This window comes from Procambarus clarkii, chromosome 25 (genome assembly GCF_040958095.1).
Source record: "Procambarus clarkii isolate CNS0578487 chromosome 25, FALCON_Pclarkii_2.0, whole genome shotgun sequence".
Taxonomy (NCBI): Eukaryota; Metazoa; Arthropoda; class Malacostraca; order Decapoda; family Cambaridae; genus Procambarus; species Procambarus clarkii.
In genome coordinates this window covers 6,073,393-6,088,856 of record NC_091174.1, presented here as the reverse complement: position 1 = coordinate 6,088,856, position 15,464 = coordinate 6,073,393, and the positions used below count along the sequence as shown (strand labels likewise).

The 15,464-nt window shown below is 43.2% G+C and overlaps 1 protein-coding gene across 2 annotated transcripts in view; it reads right to left on the bottom strand.

Moving 5' to 3' along the window:
• LOC123756549 (protein escargot) overlaps positions 1 to 15,464 on the bottom strand; it is a 148,860-nt gene that overhangs the window by 95,612 nt on the left and 37,784 nt on the right. Inside the window, exon 2 of one of the 2 annotated variants that reach the window (XM_069331222.1) lies at positions 13,034 to 13,088. The exons of the other annotated variant lie outside the window; for it this stretch is intronic. The gene's annotated coding sequence lies outside the window, so the exon portion shown is untranslated. The remainder of the gene's footprint in view (positions 1 to 13,033; positions 13,089 to 15,464) is intronic. 2 annotated transcript variants of the gene reach the window in all.

Genomic DNA, 15,464 nt, shown 5'->3' with positions numbered 1-15,464 from the left:
GCCTCCGTGTTTGAGGCCAGGAGCACACTTGTTCCCTTCTTGAAGGAATGTATAAGAGCCGTGATTGGAGTGATTACAAACGCACGGGAACCCAATCAGTGAATCGCCCGTGGCCTAGGAGGAAGAAAAAGTGTTGATGACATGAATGTAAAGACGGTCCACAATACAAAACTTGTTTCTGGATCAACCACTCCATTGTCAAGCTTCGACATATTCAAATGAGATTTTTATCGAAGGACCCAAGATATAGCTGACGATATATTTATCTCCACTCTGTATTTGAGGGACGAAACGTTCGTCTTTCATTCATATGAGGCCTTAGTAAATTAAACTCCTCAACAATTCGGTGTTTAGTACACTGAAAAGTAAATAAATGTAAATGTAAACAGTTTGGTGTTTTTTTTTTATATGTTATAGCCAAGATATTATAGTTCTTTCAGGGCGAGGATAATGGAACATGTTTTGACGCGTCAATCATTCATTATATATTTGGTTTCCTGTGTTCTCATTTTACTATTGCGACTGGTATGATGGTGACTGGTATGATGGTGACTGGTACGAGGAGTAACTGGTATTATGGTGAGTGGTATGATATGTTGACAGATATAATGCTGAGTGGTATGACGATGACTGATATTAGGATGAGTGATATGATAGTAACTGGTATGATGGTGATAGTATTATGGTGAGTGGTATGGTGACTAGTGTGATGGATATTGACTGATGTGATGGATGATGACTGATACAATGGATGATGACTAATGCGATGGATGATGACCGAGTGTGATGGATGGTGACTGAGTGTGACTGCAGTTGTCGGGTGGGTATCGTGTTGTTGTCGGGCGGGTATCAGCGAGACATCAGGAGGTATCGGGCGGGTATCAGCGAGACATCAGGAGGTATCGGGCGGGTATCAGCGAGACATCAGGAGGTATCGGGCGGGTATCTTGTGCCCAACAGGTGTAAGACGGTGTGGTATGTGGCGGTACCCTAGCTGATGGTTGTATGGTGGTCCAGGTACCTCTACGACCTTCAATTAATATGGTCGCACCATATGCCTCCTGCCCATACACCATGAAAATATACCATGCCATTATACCATTAAACCATACCCACACACTATACCCGTATACCACATCACTAAACCATGCCCGAATATACCACTAAACCATACCATATACCTCATCATTAAAAAATGCCCCACAATATAATATGTTCACAATATACGAACTTAAGGACTAAACCCGGGAGGAGGCCTACAGGCCTATATGATGTAGCTGTATTTTTACACCCAAAACCCTTCAGTAAGAAATCTAAAAAATACAATTTTGTATGAATTTCTCAAGATTTATGGTGCAGCTGTATGTATGTTCTAGTCATGTGTATGAGTCGGTCATTGTATGATTTGGTTAGATACATGCTTCAGTTGCATGTATAATTTATTCATATGTATGTTAGTCGTTAGTCATATGTATACTTCCGCCATACGTAATTTTTAGTCATATATATACCATTTATTTATACTCTCATATTCTAGAGAAATTATTTACATTTTTGTAATTTAATAAAAAATTCCTGGTGATGTGAATTAAGTGAAGGATATTACCACCAAGAGAAGATATGACCATTCTTGAGCTGGCTGACCATCTAGCCACTTGGCCTGATCGGTACTTAAGACTGCCTCGCCTCCTAAAGGTCGGGGCTCGAACCCCGATAGTCCCAATGCCTGGGCATAGTTGTTTTCTCTCACTTCGTCCTCCTGTCCCAGCTCCACTCCTGTCCTCATACCTCTTTTTTCAGTACCCTAGACTCATACTTGCTTAGCGATTAAATGAACAAATCCATAAGGGCCTTGATTAGGATTCGAACCTATGCGCTGGATGTTCCTGGACACGATGTCTCACTAATGTATGGTGAGACATGGGTTATATCTCACCATACATTCTAGTGTATCTCTCATCTTGAGGTTATCTTGAGATGATTTCGGGGCTTTTAGTGTCCCCGCGGCCCGGTCCTCGACCAGGCCTCCACCCCCAGGAAGCAGCCCGTGACAGCTGACTAACACCCAGGTACCTATTTTACTGTTAGGTAACAGGGGCATAGGGTGAAAGAAACTCTGCCCATTGTTTCTCGCCGGCGCCTGGGATCGAACCCAGGACCACAGGATCACAAGTTCAGTGTGCTGTCCGCTCGGCTCCATTATGGCGATGGGTCATATTTTGCCCAAACCCCCCTGCAGTTTTCAAAATATCTGAAATGTCCAAAATTTGACTCCTGAGCGTGATTTTTGAGCCGAATTCTGACTCTCTGCTCCTATTTTAATTTTCAAATTACGACTTTTTATACCGAAAATATGCCAATTACTGAAAACGGCGATGGGTCATATTTCGCCCAAACCCCCCTGCAGTTTTCAAAATATCTGAAATATCCAAAATTTGACTCCTGAGCGTGATTTTTGAGCCGAATTCTGACTCTCTGCACCTATTTTCATTTTCAAATTACGACTTTTTATACCGAAAATATGCCAATTACTGAAAACGGCGATGGGTCATATTTCGCCCAAACCCCCCTGCAGTTTTCAAAATATCTGAAATATCCAAAATTTGACTCCTGAGCGTGATTTTTGAGCCGAATTCTGACTCTCTGCACCTATTTTAATTTTCAAATTACGACTTTTTATACCGAAAATATGCCAATTACTGAAAACGGCGATGGGTCATATTTTGCCCAAACCCCCCTGCAGTTTTCAAAATATCTGAAGTGTCCGAAATTTGACTCCTGAGCGTGATTTTTGAGCCGTATTCTGACTCTCTGCACCTATTTTCATTTTCAAATTACGACTTTTTATGCCGAAAATATGCCAATTACTGAAAACGGCGATGGGTCATATTTCGCCCAAACCCCCCCCTGCAGTTTTCAAAATATCTGAAATGTCGGAAATTTGACTCCTGAGCGTGATTTTTGAGCCGAATTCTAACTCTCTGCACCTATTTTCACTTTCAAATTACGACTTTTTATACCGAAAATATGCCAATTACTGAAAACGGCGATGGGTCATATTTTGCCCAAACCCCCCTGCAGTTTTCAAAATATCTGAAATGTCCGAAATTTGACTCCTGAGCGTGATTTTTGAGCCGAATTCTGACTTTCTGCACCTATTTTCATTTTCAAATTACGACTTTTTATACCTAGTGTATGGTGAGACATCGGTTATATCTCACCATACATTCTAGTGTATGGTGAGACATTATTGTTATGTAATGCACGGTAGAGCGACGGTCTCGCTTCATGCAGGTCGGCGTTCAATCCCTGACCGTCCACAAGTGGTTGGGCACCATTCCATCCCCCCGTCCCATCCCAATTTTTTATCCTGACCCCTTCCCAATGCTATATAGTCGTATAATAGTTTAGCCCTTTTTCCCTGATAATTCCCTCTCCCTTCCCCTCATTAGAACATAAGAACATAAGAACAAAGGTAACTGCAGAAGGCCCAATTGGCCCATACGAGGCAGCTCCTATCTATAACCACCCAACAATGGTTATAGATAGGAGCACCCATTACCATTAATGAATGGTAATGCCATATTCATCAGTGGCCTTGTTGCTAACGCAACTTTGAGAGACTGGATATACAGCTAAGAACCATATTGGCTTTTTTGTGTGCGTTAGTACAATCCGGCTTCAGTTGTACTAAATTGTTATCTATTTTATTGAACTCGTACTCTCACACCCGTTTGATAAATTGATATATCTTCATTTGTCAACAAAATAGACGAAGAAGAGATGATATCAGGCGTCAGTAATCATGTCAGGCATCATCAATCATTCAAGGGTTGTGAAGAATGCAACTGTAAAGATGTATTAATGTAAAAGCAAGATGTTATTAATGTAACAGTTATTGCTGTCTTTTTAATGACAAATATGTTTCCCTTACTTGGTAATTTCGAGGTATGTGAAGGTGAGAAGGAGAAATCGGGAATAAGAGAGAGAGAGAGAGAGAGAGAGAGAGAGAGAGAGAGAGAGAGAGAGAGAGAGAGAGAGAGAGAGAGAGAGATCACAAGCATAGTAGCCTTCACAGTGCCCCCAACAATACGCCCTATTCTCGACAAATAACAACACCCCGGGGTACCCCAAAAACATTCCAGAACCGATTCCTGTTTTGAATAGCCCCCTTTACCATTCCCAGATTCCCGGCGTCACTTGAGCTTCTATTGACAGCTTCAGATCGCCGTCTTGAAACACTCCAGCGCCTCCTCACTCCTTATGCGCCATAAGAGTTTGCTTGGTAGAATTATTATTGTTCCCACACAGTACCCGAGTACTATGTGGGAACAATAATATTATTACAGTCCCCACATGAGACCACAGCACAGGCTGGAGAGACTTGTTGGAGTAACAGAAAAGGAAAGAAAAGGAAATTATGAGTAATCGCTAAGCCAGTATGATTATACAGCATATGGGATAGACACAAAGACAGGATAGGAGCTGGGATAAGGGGGGGACGGAGCGTAGGAACGATGCCCAGTCTCTTGAGCTATCGGGTATCGAGTGCCGACCTGCAGGAAGAGAGACCGTCGCTGTGCCGAGCAGTCCAAGTGGCTGGGTGGATGTTCTATATGTTGAAGGTAAACATTCCCAGTCAGAAAAGTCATCCGCGAGATGTTTTCAGCTGGTTCCCACAGGCATCAGTTCTGGGACTCGTCCTGTTTCTGATTAGTGTGAATGATCTCATAGAAGAATAGACTCCTCCTGAGAATGTTACTGGTGACGCAAAAATATGGAACGATGAACACAGAGGAAGACTAAGAAACTATGGGAATACCTGCATATGAATGGTGTAATAAGTGGCTGATAGAGTTTAACTCCAGCAAATGTAAAGTAATGAAGTTTTATGCTGAGAAGCATGAGACCGGAATCTGACAAAATTCACGATCCAGTGTATAACATCTGTTATACCATATCTGTGATATACGATCCCAACACAGAACCAATATGTCCAACCTTAAACGAAGCTGGACAAAATTCCGATGAATGCCTCAGTTCCAGAGTTAAGAGAGTTGAACTATGAGGAAAGATAAAAGTAACTGTCTCACTTCATTAGAAGAAACAAAGAAAAGTGGAGATAATTATGAAATACATAATACTTCGGGAATTGACAGGGCAGACAGTAAAAGTATATGTCATGGATGGTACATAAATGTATTAACTAAGAGAAGAAGTTGTTAATTCCATTCATAGCTTCACATAAACAGCACAATTAGGTGAGTGCACACACACACACACACACACACACACACACACACATACATCACTGCATTAGGCACTGATGTGGTGGAGGCTGACTCCATACACAGTTTCATATGTAGATATGATAGAGCCCAGTAGGGTCAGGAATCTGTACACCAGTTGATTAACAGTTGAGAGGCGAGACCAAAGAGCCAAAGCTCAACCCCCCCAAACACAAATAGGTGTGTAAAACTAGGCAAGTACACACAGAGTATTTCTACTACTACTCCCCCCCACAAGGAGAAGAAACCAACACAAACAACATAAGCCTGCCAACCAGTCACCACCAATCATCGTACAGCGACAAAACCTATTCACAACAGATTCCAGCACCCCAGGGTACCCCCCAGCGGCATTCCGGTCCCTACTCCTGTTCCTGAATGACCCTTGCCATTCCCAGATTCCCGACGTCTCTTCAGCTTCCATTGACAAACCACCTTCGAACGCCGTCTTGAAATACACTGGAGCACCGCCTTGCTTTTCTTAGCTGCCCTATTATGCTGCGCAGTTCAGGGGAAACCCAAGGTATAATAGGGACTACATACCTGTTTGAGATTCAGTACCGCGCGAGTCTTTTCCCATCTCGATGGGATTTGGAAGTAACAGATTTTATTTAAGTGGTGTGCCACTCTCTCTAGTTGGAGCAAAATGCTGGATTTGTATTTGAGGAGTTGGTGGTTGATAGTGGTGGTGGATAATGGTGGTGGATAATGGTGGGAGGCTGGTGGTGGTGGACGGTAGTGGTGGTAAGGGGTGATGGATGGTTCTGGGTAGTGGTGGTAGTAGATAGAATGAGATGATGGTGGATGGTTCTGGGTAGTGGTGGTAGTAGATAGAATGAGATGATGGTGGATGATTATGGTAGTAGTTGGATGTTGTTGCGGAGGTGGAGGTTACGGGTTTGAGGTGCCTGATGAATGGTGGTTGTGGTAGTGATGGTTGTAATAATGCCAATGATGAATATTGCAATGATGGCTGCATTGATGACATTGATGACCATGTCAGTAATACTTGTGTGATGGTATCATTGATGATATTATGTGGTTGACTTCAACCCATCCTCCTGAAATGATAGCACTTCTAGTAACTATTTAGTGCAAAGTACCAACATGTATCGATTTTGGTACTTCTGTTAGTACCCCCCTCACCAGTAAACAACTTTTTGTACTATTACTTTTACAAGTGTCCGGAATAAAATAAGTCTAAAAACCAAACTTAAATTTTCCTAGACCAAGAATAGCACATATATGTACTATATTAGGTCTAATATAGTGTCTATTTGGCCTAGGATTGCTAGGAGAGGCTAGGTTAGGTTCCCTATTTATGATGCGGTTAAAAAAAAAAGTTTCCCCATTTGTCCAAATTGAATAATATAAGACGTCAACTTTCTGGTGGTCCATCACTACATATTGGTACGTTAGACCAAATAGTTTCTGTAACTATTTTCATTTCAGGAGAATGGGACGTTTACCTAGACAACCTGTTATCACTATCATTGAACCTCATTCAGTGATATCGACAATAAGTGTCCTGATAAGGATAGTGATGAACGATTATGATAATGACATTATCATTATGTTAATGAAAATTAATATGATACTGTTGAAAATAATCCACTGCCACCAAATGAATCCAGAGTTAAAATGTCAATTAAATTTATAGTGACTTAATTTATGCTCTTTATAATGCTAGTTAAGCGTGTGGAGTGATACACGAGTACTAGTCACTAGTACTAGTGAAACCCTTGAATATTTTAAGGTACTAGGAGCAATGAATTTTTGGGAATTATATGTGTGGTGGTGCAGGAAATATTAATGGGATTATGATATATAATATAGATCGCGCGAGATGAATGTATAATAGTCTCTCTCTCTCTCTCTCTCTCTCTCTCTCTCTCTCTCTCTCTCTGCGCCAAATCATCACTACTACAATCAACCGCTCGTTTACCACCGCCATTCTACCTTCAACCACAACAACCACTCTATCGCCACCACATCCATTGCATCTTCCTTCACGACAATCTCTTTTTTTTATTATTATTCCACCACAACACCACCTAAACAACTAATCATTCACGACACCCACCATCCTAACTGCCTTCACACACGCCACAATTATTGAATGACGGATGTCCCCCCCCTATTTTCACTACAATATTAGTTCTATATATTATGCACTTCACAAGCCCCCCTCTTGTGTAAAAGTACCTACCGCCATTATCGAAATCACCATCACCACCATCAACAACTATTATCAGGAATTTCCACCAGCAACCACCATTATCAGAAACATCATCTACTCGCTTCTATAACCTTCAAACAAAACAACCACAACCTCTTCTAATCATAACCACCAATTCTAACCAGCGGCGTCTATCACCACTACTTCTACTCCCCATCCCTTTCACCATTAAGCACTATCGCCAGTCCCACCCCCACCACCACTAACCACCATCAACCACCCCTCCATCACTACTACGACCACCACTATCACCCCTCATCACTAACACTAACTACCACACCCCCCTACCACTATTAGCAGCCCCCATCGCAGCACTCATCGACCACCTCCACTACCACAACCACCACCCCCCCCCCAACATCAACCACCTCCCACATAACCACAACCACCACCACCACCACCACACCGTTGCCCCACATCCGCCCGTGAGTAAACGCCGAACGAGATTAACACAATACCAGCCTCAGTGACCCGCTGGACCAACAGGTAGAGAGACAGACAGGTTCACAGCCTGACAGGTTCACTCCAACCTCGCTTGCACCAACACCCACACCAACCATAACCCACATCTACCTCCTCCACACACATCCACTTGGATCATATACGATAACCTCGCGTATTGTAAACTCCTGCAACAGGAGTGTAGAAAAATGAGGACTGCATAGAATTTTGTTTCGTGATCGGGGTAGGCAAGGTATACGAGCATAGAGGCTCGCAAGCAGGTAGTTTATTGGGGGTTGGGGGATGGGGGGGGGGGTAGGGGACGAAGGGGGAGGCGGAGGAGGAGGAGAAGGTGGTTTGGGGATCATTGAAGGTAGTGGATCCCTTGTTTGATCTCTTAGAAGGAATTTGAAACTTTAATGCATGCCAGAACTGGTTTCCTTATTGTCTGGAGAGCCTTCAAGGATCCGACAGACTCAGAGTGACATGTGAGTGGTGCTAGGGAAGGGAGGGCTGTGCTGGGGCTTAAAGTTGGGGAAGGGCTGTGCTGGGGAAGTTTGGACTGTATGTTGGGGCAGTGTTGCTGTGGTGATTCAATTCCTGAGATGTGTTGAGACTGTAGAAGGCTTTGATTTCGAGGATAGATTAGTCCTTTGCTAGACTATTTCTGGCTATTTTAGGGAATTCTAGAGCCAGCTGTAGGGCTGATTTGGAGGGCTTTAAAATGGAAGAGTGCTGTTAAGACCAAAATCCGGAGTTAGTACAGTGTGAAACTTGCGTTGGAGCTTGTGTTGGGTGCTTGAGTTACGAGCATATGTTCGAACTTGTATTGCAGCTGCTCTGGAACCTATGTTGGGAAAGTTAGGTGATTACATGTATTGAAATCAGGTGTTCGGGGGGAGGGACTATGCTAGACTAGCGCTCGAGCACATAAATCGAACTTGTGATAGGAACATTGTATTGGAGTTGAGCAGGAGGTCCTGTTGAGAGACCTGTGCTGGTGGGGCATTGTTATACCTCTGCTGTAGGAGGGAGAGTGAGGGGTGGCCAGCCTCAGAGCATCTTACCGGACGAAGGTGCTCACGGTCAGGAGGCATTGTTGTTGGCTTCGACAGGAAGTGGTTATGGGACAGCCCAACTCCTTGGGTTATGGCGGCCTGGAAAAAGAGAGGAGAGAGAGAGAGAGAGAGAGAGAGAGAGAGAGAGAGAGAGAGAGAGAGAGAGAGAGAGAGAGAGAGAATGAATTGACTAGACAAATCGGAATCACAATAATAAATAGAGCCCAAGTGGATAATGGGACAGAAACTCAATAAGATACCGGTTAACAATACAGAGCTAATGTATAACATTCGTGTAGCAAGTTAGTTGGTAAGTCTATAATAGCAAGTCTGCAACGAAGACTCAAACAGCTGGCCAGCCAGGTACAACTGAGACCTTCAGCTGTTGTAGAATCCATAGCTATGACTGTTGTAGAATCCATAGCTATGACTGTTGTAGAACCCTGAGGTATGACTAAGAGCCCTTAATGCTCTATAACAAGTCTCTTTCAAGACGTTTCATTATAATTGTCCTTGTTATACTCTGGTATACTTCGTATACCCAGGTATACACCATATACTCACGTATATCTCGTATTCTCAGGTATACATCGTATATTCTAATGCATATTATCAATTAAGTTACATTTTTGCAATTAATATTTCATGATCATATTTTGTTACAACGACCAGACGAGTTTTCTAAAATCTAGATCAAATGTAAAGATTGTCAAGTATATATGAATAATTATTCTTAACTCTCAACCCAGCAGTCACTGTAACAACCCAGGAGCCACTGTAACAACCCAGAAGTCACTGTAACAACTCAGCAGTCACAGTAACAACCCAGCAGTCACTGTAATAACCCAGCAGTCACTGTAACAACCCAGCAGTCACTGTAACAACCCAGCAGTCACTGTAACAACCCAGCAGTCACTGTAATAACCCAGCAGTCACTGTAACAACCCAGCAGTCACTGTAACAACCCAGCAGTCACTGTAACAACCCAGCAGTCACTATAACAACACAGCAGTCACTGTAACAACCCAACAGTCACTGTAACAACCCAGCAGTCACTGTAACAACCCAGCAGTCACTGTAACAACCCAGCAGTCACTATAACAATACAGCAGTCCCTGTAACAACACAGCAGTCACTGTATCAACCCAACAGTCATTGTAACAACCCAGGAGCCACTGTAACAACCCAACAGTCACTGTAACAACCCAGCAGTCACTGTAACAACCCAGGAGCCACTGTAACAACCCAACAGTCACTGTAACAACCCAGCAGTCACTGTAACAACCCAGGAGCCACTGTAACAACCAAACAGCCACTGTAACAACCCAGGCGCCACTGTAACAACCAACCAGCCACTGAAACAACCCAACAACCACTGATACCAACTTCTCCCACCGATCTGTTCCATCTTTGAATGCAGAACAACCCAAAAACTTCATAGGATTTCGTATTGGAAAAATCTCATATATTTCCTTACTATAATATTGGTAATAAAAAGCAGGACGTGAACACTGATATTCGTTATGGGAATTGAACTTATTTTAAACGAATTGAGGCGTAAATAGGTGGAGGATGCATAGCACCTTAGGACTCGATGATCTTAAAGTCCTGTAGAATGCTTTTCCTCCTATTTTTGTCCTATTTCGTTTTAAAATAAGCTTATTTCTGAGAAAAGTTATGTTTACTCACAGTCTACATTCATTAACAATATAACAACAGTAAGAAAATGTGTTTACCTTGTTCCATGTACGCAGTTCTAAGAAGATTTGGGCAGGTTTTTGGTATGTCAGTGGACCCGGAAAGAGCCACAGGAGATGGCCATGTTATTGTTATCCTCGACCAGGTACCAGGAGTATTAGGTGGGTACCATGTCGGTTCTAGGTGGGTACCATGTGGGTTCTAGGTGGGCATTAGATTCAGAATAAGGAGAGTACCTGGTAGTAACCATATAATGCCAGGTGTATATTAGTTGGGTATAGTAGATGGGTGGTGAGGAGCAGGCGAGTACTAGGTTGGTACAAGGAGCGTATCAGCGATAAATAACTCATGTGAACTAAAGGAGCATGGATCAGACACAGACAAGGGGTACCTCCAGAAACTAGGATGAAGGTCCCAAGCGAACAGGTAGGTAGGTAGGTACCCAAGATGAAGAAGCCGCTGCGTAAAAGCGTGGGTGCAGGTACCAAGGGGTATCAGGTAGGACGAGCCAGGTAGAGGGTGGGGGAGGGGCGGGGAAGGGCGAAGGGGAGGGACGCCAGGGGGAGAAGGGGAGCTAAGAGGGGGGGAGATACCAAGACATACCGGTCGGTACCTTAAGACGAGGCGCTGACCACTCGGCTTGGCAGGAACTCAATCGCCAGCCCCTTATGCTCCGCCCTACTTTTGTGATGCATATTTCGATCCCTTCTCAAGACGTCTGTTTGTGATCGATGCTCCAGATATTGCGGAGATTTTTACTGCTTGTGTGAAGGGTAATATGGGGATTTGGTAGTCTGGTACCTGTATACTTAGGAATCTGGGTGTGGAGAGAGAGAGAGAGACAGAGAGAGAGAGAGAGAGAGAGAGAGAGACAGAGACAGAGAGAGAGAGAGAGAGAGAGAGAGAGAGAGAGAGAGAGAGAGAGAGAGAGAGAGAGAGAGGGGAGATTCGTAACAAAGCCAAAGCTGCTGGTAATGTATGCAAGGGTATATATAAAGTTAACTTTGGATATGACTGAAAAGATGATGCCAAGCTGTTACATTTGATGACATCGACTGTGATGCTGGAGAACGATGCATCCTCTTCCGACTGTCAGCAACGTCATGTAGTGATTGACTCGTTGAAGTCTCCAGTTTGCTGCTAGAGCCGTGACACACACACACACACTCTGATCAAAGAGCCAGAGCTCATCCCCCGCAAGCACAATTAGGTGAGTACACACACACACACAGCTTGAAAAAGTTCAGAGGTATACCACTCGGCTAGTCCCAGAACCAAGAGGCATGAGTTACGAGGACAGTCTACGTGAAATGCACCTCACGATACTGGAAGACAGAAGAGTAGGGGAGATATGATCACTACCTACAAAATTCCCAGAGGAATTGACAGCATAGATGAAGATAAACTGTTTAACACGGGTGGTACGCGAACAAGGGGACACAGGTGGAAACCGAGTACCCAAATGAGCCACAGGGACGTTAAAAATAACTTTTTCAGTATCAGAGTAGTTAACAGGTGCAATGCATTAGACGTTGATGTGGTGGAGGCTGACTCCATACACGGCTTCAAATGTAGATATGATTGAGCCCAGTAGGCTCAGGAATCTGTACACCAGTTGATTGACAGTTGAGAGGTGGGACATAGGAGCCAAAGCTCAACTCCCGCAAGTACAACCAGGTGAGTACACACACACACACACACACACACACACACACACACACACACACACACACACACACATACACACACACACACACACACACACACACACACACACACACACTCACACAAAAACACACACACACACAAATAGGTGAGTACACACACACAGAGTTGACAGTTGAGAGACGGGACCAAAGAGCCAGAGCTCAACCGCCACAAGTACAAGCAGGTGAGTACACAGGAGGAAGGCAAGAGGAACTGAACTACAGGTGGTGCTAGTGAGGTTTATCATAGAGAAATTCTTTGTATACTTTCTATAACTAAATAGGCTCCAAGAACCAGCACGAATGCAACTATAGTTAATCATGCCTAACAATCCCTGACGGAGTGACAGTGATGAAACAGGAGAGACACTTGGGTAAACTGTATCTTCGCTGATTGTCATCAAGCGTTTGTTGATAGTCAGACATTTTTCGACGTTCAGATTAATAGACTTTTGCTCAAGGTTAAGAAGAAAGTAATGTAAACAAAAATAAACCTTAAGGGGTCACTTGAGTAAAGTGTACAAAATGATAAAAGTACTAAAGATAATATTAATAGGGTGTTAAGTGCACAATCAGAAAAAATATGTAAATTGGAAAGTTTACCTTTGGGAAACGGTCTGAGCTTCGGTTCATCCTTTTCTTCACGTATGTCTACAGCCTGGCATACATAGATATAAAATATATAAGCATACATAGATATAAAACATATAAGCATACATAGATATAAAACATATAAGCATTCATAGATATAAAACATATAAGCATACATAGATATAAAACATATAAGCATACATAGACATAAATCATATAAAAAGTTGATCAGTTGATGTCTTCTTTAATAGGGAAGAGGATCTAGATGTGCTTCAGATGTCATGTTAAGAACAGCTAATGGAATTTAACCCTTGTAAACGAAACTAAAAATAGCACGAGCATTAACAAATGTTCATTAATAATCTTTTGGCAACAACTGACTGACTATAATTGTAAGAAAAACTTTTAGAGGAAATGAGAAAAATCTAAATTTGTTAGAAAAGCCCATAAGGAACGATAAATAACAATTAACCCACAATAATTAGCCAGAAATGTTGAGAACTGGATCATGACTAATAAGACAAGAAGTGTACAACGACGAGGTCACGAGTTACCGGGTCAGAGTCTCGTGACAGGTCATGACCTCAGCTCTGATGCTAGAGAGAGAGATACATCGCTGGAACTATGCCAGGGAAGTCCTCTAAAAATGTAAAATTAAATCCTCAAAAAATGCAAAATTTGTGTATAACTCTCTGGGAATCTCAACGAAGATGGTTATAGAAAGCTGAATACAACCAATGTGAGACACACCCATTAATATGCATCGGTGGTACAACACCCCTTCACCCACACACCCCTTTAAAACACCCCCACCAAGACCCCCCCTACTTACACCTCTACACGAGAGAGAGAGAGAGAGAGAGAGGGCGTGTGTAAAGAACTGGGCTTCCGCTTACATACACAACTAATGGATACGAGGGCAGAGGGCGCCACGGTCAACCAAAAGTCCAGCTCTCTGTGTGGTGATTCACGCGTCTGTCATGGTAAGCCGCCACAAGGAGGCCAGAAAGCTATGGTGAACTCTTGGGCTGACAAGTCCTTACAGGGGACTGGAGAGGGGTGAAGTCTAGGGAAGGGGTGTTTATGGTGACATGGGTTTGTAGAGGAGTGTAGGTGGGGTGTTTGTTGGTGCTTGGAGGGGAGGAGTGTTGATGGGGTGTGTGTATGTGTTGGTGTTTGGAGAGTGGAGGGGCAGGTATTGATGCTTAAAGGGGTGAGTGTTGGTGCTTGATTGGAGTGCTCACTTTGTTATGATGTGCCTGTTGGTTGTGACTGTTGCTTGTGGTAGATGGTGGTGGTAGTTGACTGTGATAGATGGTGGTGGTAGTTGACTGTGATAGATGGTGGTGGTAGTTGACTGTGATAGATGGTGGTGGTAGTTGACTGTGATAGCTGGTGGTGGTAGTTGACTGTGATAGCTGGTGGTGGTAGTTGACTGTGATAGATGGTGGTGGTAGTTGACTGTGGTAGATGGTGGTGGTAGTTGACTGTGATAGCTGGTGGTGGTAGTTGACTGTGATAGCTGGTGGTGGTAGTTGACTGTGATAGCTGATTGTTGCAGTTGGTAAAGCTAGTTTGTTACTGTATTGGATAATTAGGTAACCATAAGTAACAATGTTGAACAAGTAAAGTTGAAGACGTGACAGTTGATTTACATTATATTACATTATAATATGTGTGTGTGTGTGTGTGTGTGTGTGTGTGTGTGTGTGTGTGTGTGTGTGTGTGTGGTGCTGTAAGTGATTAACCCAGGTGGAACATTACTGTGAACAAGCTCCCTCTAAGACAAGGGGTTGTTGCAAACATCATAACGATCTTCAGACATTCTAAATCTTCATTGTCTCAAACTCCCTTCGGTATTCGGCCATTGATTTCGTAATTCATTGGGATTCAAATATTACCTGCGTGTATATTTTCCAGTGTTAAACTAAATAGGTCCATTACTTATCTCCATCGGGACCACCAGTTGGAAAATAATGGTCATTAAGACGTAAAATATATGAAACAAAAGAAGGTTTACGAAAGTGTCTTGCGTTTCCCATGAAATTTACTTTCAGTAAAAATCTAGCAAGACTTACATTCCCAGGAAGAGCAGCCTGGTCCCCACGATGGCGGGCGTGCACCCTGCATTAAAAAACAACTAAATTAGACGCTTCGGAAGTCGGTCGTGAAAGGTGGGGACCCAATAGCTAGATCTCACTCCCCTCAAACACAACAGGTTAGTACCCACTAGAAGGTCGAGGAGTGGGAAGGGGGGGGGGGGAGGGGTAACTGGAGTGGAGGGTGGCCTTGGTATGAGAGTGTGTGTCGTAAATATCTTTCATGCCTTTCCCATTCACTCACCTTAAGAAACAAACGGCCTCACACTGATTCATATTCCCACGACACCCACTCACACCCCTAAACCTTCTAATTCACCCCAAAAAAAACTAAATAAGCAACA